The sequence below is a fragment of the Rhincodon typus genome, chromosome 41, assembly GCF_021869965.1.
Source record: "Rhincodon typus isolate 14 chromosome 41, sRhiTyp1.1, whole genome shotgun sequence".
Lineage (NCBI taxonomy): Eukaryota > Metazoa > Chordata > Chondrichthyes > Orectolobiformes > Rhincodontidae > Rhincodon > Rhincodon typus.
The window spans coordinates 4,837,042-4,845,766 of NC_063372.1; positions in this window are offsets into that span (position 1 = coordinate 4,837,042).

Sequence of the window (8,725 nt, forward strand, 5' to 3'; positions counted from 1 at the left end):
AATTGAAAAACGTTCAGCCAATCTCGGTGAATCTTTCTTAATCAATTTCGCCCCATCAAGCTTGGGCCCGAGCCTTTTACAACAATCAGTGGTAACTTAAACAGCTGCTTCTCATAACAGACCAAACCCAAGTTATACCCTTAATTTGTAAAGGTTCCCCGGTATAGGTTCTCAGGCTGACTGAGGTCTTAAACAAACCTAAGGGTTGGATTCTAGAGCAAATTTTGATAAAGATTGATTCCGTAATCACTGATACAGCCGCACTGGTATCAGCCTCCATTAGAACTGAATGACAATTTAACCAGAAGTTTATTTTGATTAGTTTTGATTTGAATGTTGCTAAGCAATTTAACTGTTCCAAACCAGCTGTAGGTGGACTTTCCACCACTAATGTTCAATAGCAGCACTGCGTACTACCTATAAAGATGCATTGCAGAAATTCACCAAGAAATTCCTTAGACAGCACTTTCCAAACCCATGACCACTACCATGTAGAAGGACAAGGGCAGCAGACACACATGAACATTACCCACTGCCAGCTACCCTCCAAGCCACTCACCATCCAGACTTGGAAATTCATCATTGTTTCTTCACTGTCATTGAATCAAAATCCTAGAACCCCCTCGAACAGCACTGTGGGTCTACCAACACCACATGGATAGCAGCAGTTGAAGAAGGCTTTCACCACCACCTTCCTAAGGGCATCCACAATGGGCGATAAATGTTGACACAGTCAGCTATGCCCACATCCCATAAATTATTAAAAAGCAAGGCAGTGAAAGGTGATCAGGGATAGGGTAGGCTATGGGTTTGATGTTACAATCAGATCAGTCATGATCTTACTGAATGACAGTGCAGGCCCAAGGGGCTAAATGATCTACTGCTGCTGTTATTAAGAACCTTGGGGCATTTCATTACATTAAAAATGTTATATAAATATAAACTGTTTTTGTTGTAAATGTAAATCAAGGGCTCAGGACACACATTTAGCATGCTTTTCAGTGGGGTGGTAGGCTAAAGCTCTGGCCTGCCAAGCAAATGTATTGGGTTCCTAGCAAGGTCACTGCATAAAATTTGAAAAAAAAATCTTTCCTTCATGGGCCTGCTCACCCTCAGAGAGCCTCACTGCAAAACCCTTCCCAACTTACTTTGTTCTATTTTAATCCAAGATACAGGGAGATAGTGGCATCATGGTTAATTCTGGATGAGTAATCCAGAGAAGAGTTGTTAAAACAATTAGCTAATGGATAATGTAATAAATATGACATATAGTAGAGATGGTTGAAGAACTGGTATGATGGCTGCATTTGACAGATGACAGAGGGGCAGATGTATCATGGTAACGTCACTGGACTAGTTAATCCATAGGCCCAGGCTAATGCTTGGAGGACATGGGTTCAAATCTTATCACAACAATGTTATTGTCTAATATGGTCTGAAGGAATGCTCAAGACCTAACAGAATGAAGGAACAGGTCATGGATATATTAATAAAGAGTAAAAAAAAAAGGGTTTCAATTAGTTGTATAAATATGGGGAGCTAGTAATCAGAAGGGGGAGTTTTATAGAGTGTGGTTAACTGAAATAAAACTCACTAAAAGTGTGGACTTTTAGTGTTGCTAACTGTTCAAAAACAGTTATTTTCTAGTATATAACAACCAGCTGGTGGAATTTAGATTCAGTTTCTAAATGTTGAACTAAAAACTAGGGTGGAATCTTCCCTCCCAAAAGGCAATGGCAGGAGGGGAAGATAATTGGGCAGGTTCTTATTTCATGATCCCTCTGCCTTCTCGTGACACAAACATTAAGTTCTGGGCATGAAGGCCATCAATTACTCAAACTGGTCATCAGGCAGTGAGATGTTGCAGTCCTAGGAAGTCACCTGATGTAAAGGCCTCCAGGTGAACCATTAGGTACAAGATCTGGTGGGCCTTCCCATTTATGTGGGAGCATCCTACCCACTGTTATACCTGCTAACACACTCAGAAGAAAAAGTGGAAGATCCAAGCCCTAGTCTCAATAGTGGTGACCATGAAACTATTAATTGTTATAGGGAGGAACCCAAAGAACAAAGAAAATAAATATTTTTGCTGGAAGGTGACCATTCAGAATATAATCAGGGAAACTGAAATATGGGGTAAAAATTTTATGAAATATGAATAGTCAATACAAACTTTTAAAAAAAGCCAATTAATTAGAGAGCACAAAAAAAGAGAGATATTTTAAAATGTAACCGATTAGAAAGTAGAAATTAGTTTGACTGCTCATGTGTTACACAAGGATAAACTTGAGATTTGCCTATTTATGGTTGGGACGTGGACAGCACTGAGAACAAGTAAATATCAAATTTGATCCAATCAATTTTCTTATTTTTAACTGCTTTAAATCTATTTTTCTCTTTGGTTATTTTCTGCTTTGTAATTCATGCATCATATTACGCATAAATTATTTTCTCATCCACAATGAATAGATAAAATTTTATTTGAAAGATGGCTACATGAAAAATTAAATGTTCTTCTTTTTTCTCCTCAAGACCAAGACTCATCAGTTAGCTACTTTAACTTACCCCTTTCTCAGACTCTGGAATTCCTCAGTCTTCCATTTTTTCTATGATTTCCAGATTTTTAAAACTCTAAGTTTGGTGTCATTTAATCGCTACTTGTTGATCTATCTCATTTCTTCTGAATGTGCAACAAGCTACACTGAAAACCAATTAGGATCGTCAGCTGGGCTGGCAGTGTGGTGCACTTGTGTGTATTGGAAGTTACATATATTGATACACTGGGCCTTGCTTGTTGCAGACAGTAAGAACATATAAATGCACCGTGCCTGTATCAACTCAACAAATTAGGTGATAAGACATTTGACAATGCTTTGACAGGTCAGAGTTGTCATGACTCACTGGAGTGGTGCGCTGAAAATCAAGCCCCTCTATTCCCAGAGTCATCACAAATGTGAAGATTTACCTATGACTGACTCGCACCCCGGGTAAATATTAACCACATGAGGTTAGTTCAATAACAATAAAAAAAACTATTTATTACAACACTCTTGAACAGTAAAAGAACAGGATTTCTAATTTATGTATATTAAACTTTACACCTTTTAAAATTCCCACACACGTACAGAAACACAGGAGAGAAACAGAAAACAGACACAAATATCATGAGTGGAGGAGAATAAAAAAAAGAGTCAGGACAGCACAGTTTCATATTGCCAGTCCAAATCACAAAACTAGAGGGATTAGTTTCTCAATCCTTTCAATTCTTCAATGATGCCTCTCAATCCTTTCAATTCTTCAATGATTATCTACACAGTGATGATCAGTCTGTAGTTCACTGGTTTATTAGCTGGACCTAAGGTCTTTCTGGCTCTCTTTGGGTTTTAGAATTGTTTTCTCAGCATCTCCAAATGTAATTATTCTCCTCTTCCAACAGAAAATTAAAGAAAGAAACTTTACAGAGAAAGGGGAGAGAAAAAATTTGATGCAGCTAACTTCTGGAGGCCTTCTTCTTAAAATTTAAATAAAACCTGACAGTTAACTGTCTGTCATTGACTGGTTTATTCTCCATGGCAATGGCTCCACTAATCAGATCTCACTTTCCAACCAATCAGCATTCTCCTCGCATACAGTATAAATGTTGCTTGTCTCCTTGAATTGGTATTGTTGCAAATTATCCTGGTAAGTGCACAATGAAAAACTTCGATAAAGTATTTTCTTCAACAATACTCAAGGTTTATACTACCAAACAATTTGAAAAGTTAGAGAAAGTAGGAACTGCAGATGCTGGAAAAGTTAATTTTGTTTCTCTCTCCGGAGATGTCAGATCTGCTGAACTTCTCCAGCAATATTTATATTTCAGATTTCTAGCATCCGCAATACTTTGCTGTTATTTATTACTGATATTTAGTAACAATTTCAACTGTTCAGTGACACTTCTTCATTGCTCGCTACAGTCGATCAGATCATCAGGTGTATGTTAGATGAATCAGTGATGAAAGCAGAAATATTTACTACGCAATGTCTCCAGAAATGTGTAAAATGACAACAGCTATATAATATAAATAAATTTCATTTGTTACTTAAAGCAGGAAACAGAATACAAGAGATTGAGAAACATTAGACAAAGTAAACAGACATACATATTGTTCAGGATTCAAAACTGTGAATTAGACAACTTAAAAGGAAAGCATCTTCATGAGCAACTGGCAACTCTGTTTTTGTTTGAGGATGACGGGCAAGTTACAAAGTCATGACAAAATGCAATTTGATGATTTACATTATTAAAGAGTAGTTCTAAATACCAAAGTAATTTAAGAAAATAGCTTTCGCTGAAGGCAGTATTATGCATTATAAAGCACGCATTAGACATACCTGCAATCTCCTGAATGCTGTTTGCACGCATGTCCAATAAGACAGTACCATTAATGATACAACTTCGTAGCTCAAAAAGGCTATGTAATGACAATGTGGCAACATATGGTTTACTCCAACGGTCTCCACCATCCTCAACATCTTCCTCAAACTTCAGCCACCTGCCAAACATTTAATTTAAAAAAAGCTTATTATTTTAAGTTATCACAGAAACTTTTTCCAATCTGTTAGTCACCAGAAAGTTAGTGCTGAAGACTAGGTTACTATGGACACTGCAGACTGAGAGGCTAAAAGAAGTTTGAACAGATTAGGAGAGTCAACTGAACCCAAAGATATCACTATTGCCTTGTTGTAATTCCCATGTTCTTTCTCAACACATGTACACTGGTCTTTGTTTTGGGGATGGATTTTCTTCTGCGCTTGATCTTCTAATTATTACTGATTCTGATAACAGACATGGTCAGTATACCCCATGTGGTCATTGCATAATCATAGATACATTGGCGGATTAATGAAGTGATCTCAAGTCTATTGAGTTATAAGAGTTCACAACTTGAGGTAATGTACTAAATCATGAATTACAGTAAATCTGTGAAAGCTGTTCTGGACAGCTGATTTGAGAGAGCTGAGTGGAGTTTCTGTATGGTAAGCTTGTTAGTGATTGTTTCTGGAATTTACGCCCCACCTAAAGCCTCATTATGTCAATTTCCAGTATTTCTTGATGTTGACAAACTTGCAAACAATTCACACACCTGGCAGTCTCCTTCCATTCAGCATCTTCACCCCCACGTACACAGATTTCATCAAGTTCAGTGAAAAGCTCATGTGGAACGTGCTCGTCATCATCCTCAGTTCCCAAAATGAACTGTACTCGCTGGGAAGGGGTGTCTAAAAGCAGACGCACAAGAGGTGGTAATTAACGGGATCAGACCTTACTTTGTTACTTAAATACATATACACACACATACATATACAAACAGACGTTATACCCACAGATACACTATGCACATCCAGTCAACATTGTTCTATTTCTCGCCATTGAAATTATTTAGCTATCCAGCCTCCATCAGCAGAGGTACCACAAACATCCAGGCTGTGGATTCACCTTCGAAGGTCAGCAGTGTCTTCCTTAATTTCCCACTAAGGCATTATATTGTAGGCAAATCACGGAAATAAGAATTCCTTTCTCCCTACAGGGAGGAAATAACTACCCTTTGCTTAGTGTTTACACAGAATAGATGAAGCTCATCATGAGCAATATGGCATGTGTTCATTTGATACCAGAAGTGCTTCACTGATCATATTGTGTAAGACTCCCTCGTAGAAATTCAGAATTGTAAGTAATGTGTATTGTAAGTATTTAGAACATTGATTAAAATACTTAAATAAAGCTCTAGCATTTTATTAAATTGATTTGCCAGCACCTGATTTACAATGTAAGAAACTCGCATAACAACTCATGGCATGAACAGGCAACAAAATCTTGCAGCACTATTTAAAGGGCTCATCCACTATTGCTTCACACTTAGAAGAACTCTTAGCTTATTTTCTCACTTCTATAATGGATTTGTGACTTACAGAAAGATTTTGCTGCTGCTTTTCGGTTATTTCAAAGAAACCTTCACTACCGTCATTGGTGTTCTGGTAGATCTGCCTTTGGGGCTGGAAGATGAAAAAGAGCAGCCAGGAAGATAGGAGATAGCAGGATTGAATAGGTGAAGAAGAGGCAGGAGGAGAAAGGGGCAGGGGCACATCCATAATAGGCTTTTAGGGACCATTTTTCTGACATTAATTTCTCAGAAGAAGCAATGAGTCAGGTACCTTTGTTCCACTAAAGGAGGCTGTCAAAGAACTCTGTCACCTGCTGCAACCACAAGTCAGACCTCAAACATGGCACAGGCAGCATTACCTGTGGTTGTCAAGGTCACTGCCCCTCTTACAATAAGCACCTTCCAGGCTGCAGCAAGTGACAGCAACATTTCATGGATTTCTGTTCATTGTTTTATCAGGAAGGCTACCGAGGAATTCTATATCAGGAAGAACACCTACATCTCTGTCCCAATAGACAGAAGAAAGAGCTCATAAAGCAAGCTACCTCAGGGTGACAAGTGCCACAGACTGTATCTAAAAAGTCATGCACTGTCCCCATTACCATTCTTTTACCATTACCTTTCTGAATAGAAAACCATTCTACTTCCTGAATATCCCAGTTGTATTGCAAGCATAAGCACCACACTGATCAGGTCTGTGACTGGTGTCCCAGGAGCAGTCATGACTTGATAATGCGATCCAGTCTTCTATGCTGCCTAACAGGCAGTCACAGGTTGGTTATTCAGCTTCGTGGACTATTCTCATATGACCTGATTTAAAGGTCAGGACTTCAGGCACAAGTAGCCTAATGTGACAGCTATACTTCTACCAGAAACTTTAAAGCAGACAGTCTGTGCATTCAAGTAGTGCTTCTGCTGCTGAGTTGCAGCAAGAACAGCTTTTGTGAATAATGGTGTTACCGACAGGGATGAGCAAGAACTACTCAAACTCCTGGACCCTTTCTTTACCACTGATAATTACTGGTTTCTTTGCAAAAAGATAATCTGTGTGCTTCTCAGTCAGCGTATGGACAACTTAATCACCAGCAGGCAGCTTTTTGTGAGTTTAAGTAAAGAGGATTATTTATTTATACATTCACCCCAACAGTCTAAAGTACTCATTCAGACACTCACACATCCATACCTGGGGAAAATATAATTAATAGTGCACTTTTACAAGTTATAAACAAAAGAATAGTTTGTAATTCATGTGATTAGCTCATGTTAAAACAAAGATAGATTGCAGGCCTGGTGAAGAAAGAGTTTTCACTCCTGAAGGGTAAATAAAGTCATACCAAATTTGTTGCAAGATACTCTCAAAGAAATGGACTTTGAGCAGGTCACAAAGTTAATTACTTGTAACTTTATTATCAGAAAGTCAGTTTTCTGCACTGGTGTACTTGATAAGGAACAGGCCTGTCAATGTTGCAGTCTCCAGCTAGATCCTAAAGGCACAGATATTGTTGCTGTTTCTGCTGTTGCTGTCTCTGTAGTTGTTGTTCTATATCTTTCAGACAGCACTTAAAGCCTGTTTAAAAGAGAGATGAACATGGCTACCTTACCAGGTCATATTTCCAAATATCATATTGGGCTTAGTTCATAATCCACATCATAGGTCTTTGTGTGCCAATATTTGCTCTCGGGGTCTGAGACAAACACTGTCTTTGTTTCTGAAAAAGGCACATTCAGGTTGGAAAATTACTTGGTCTCAGAATATGGGTATTGACACTTGTTTAGTGTATGTTATTCAAACTAAAGTCAATTCCAGAAGATTCCATACTCACCCACTGATTAAGCTGGCTGAGTACTAAAGCACAAAGCTGCAGCAGGTGGTGAAGGAACGACAAGAGAACAAAACATACTGGATCCCATTCTCACCAATCTGCCTGCTACAGAGGCATCTGTCCATGACAGTATCAGGAAGACTGACCACTGCACAGTCCTTGTGGAGACAATGTCCCGTCTTCACATTGAGAATAACCTCCAATGAGTTGTGCGGCACTCTCACCGTGCTAAATGGGACAGACTTCGCACAGATCTAGCAACTCAAGACTGAGCATCCATAAAGCACTGTGGGCCATCAACAGCAGCAGAATTGTACTTCAGCACAATCTGTAACCTCATGGCCCGGCATATCCCCCACTCAACCATTACCATCAAGCCAGGGGATCAACCCTGGTTCAATGAAGAGTGCAGGAGGGCATGCTAGGAGCAGCACTAGGCATTCCTAGTATGTAGGGTCAACTTGGTGAAGCTACACCACAGGAACATTTATATGCCAAACAACATAAGCAGCAAGTGATAGAAACAAAAACAGAAATAGCTATTGAAACTCAGCAGGTCTGGCAGCATTTACGGGAAGAAAGCGGACTTAATGTTGGGTGGCGAAAGGGGAGAGGTGAGTGGATATGTGGGATGGAGCCCAAAGTGAGAGACAAAAAGGACAGTGTGTGAGAGAGAGAGAGAGAGAGGGAGAAAGCTCTGAAAGGGGTATAGGTTACGGATAGTAGCCCAGTACAGAAGAAAAGCTGAATAAGTGATAACAAGAGCTAAGAGTAGTACAGAATGGGTGAATTGTATTGAAAGCAAAATAAAAACCAAAAGAACTGCGGATGCTGTAAATCAGGAACAAAAACAAAGTTGCTGGAAAAGCTCAGCAGGTCTGGCAGCATCTGTGGAGGAGAAAACAGGGTTAATGTTTTGGGTCCAGTGACCCTTCCTTAGTTCTGGGTCACCAGACCCGAAACGTTAACTCTGTTTTC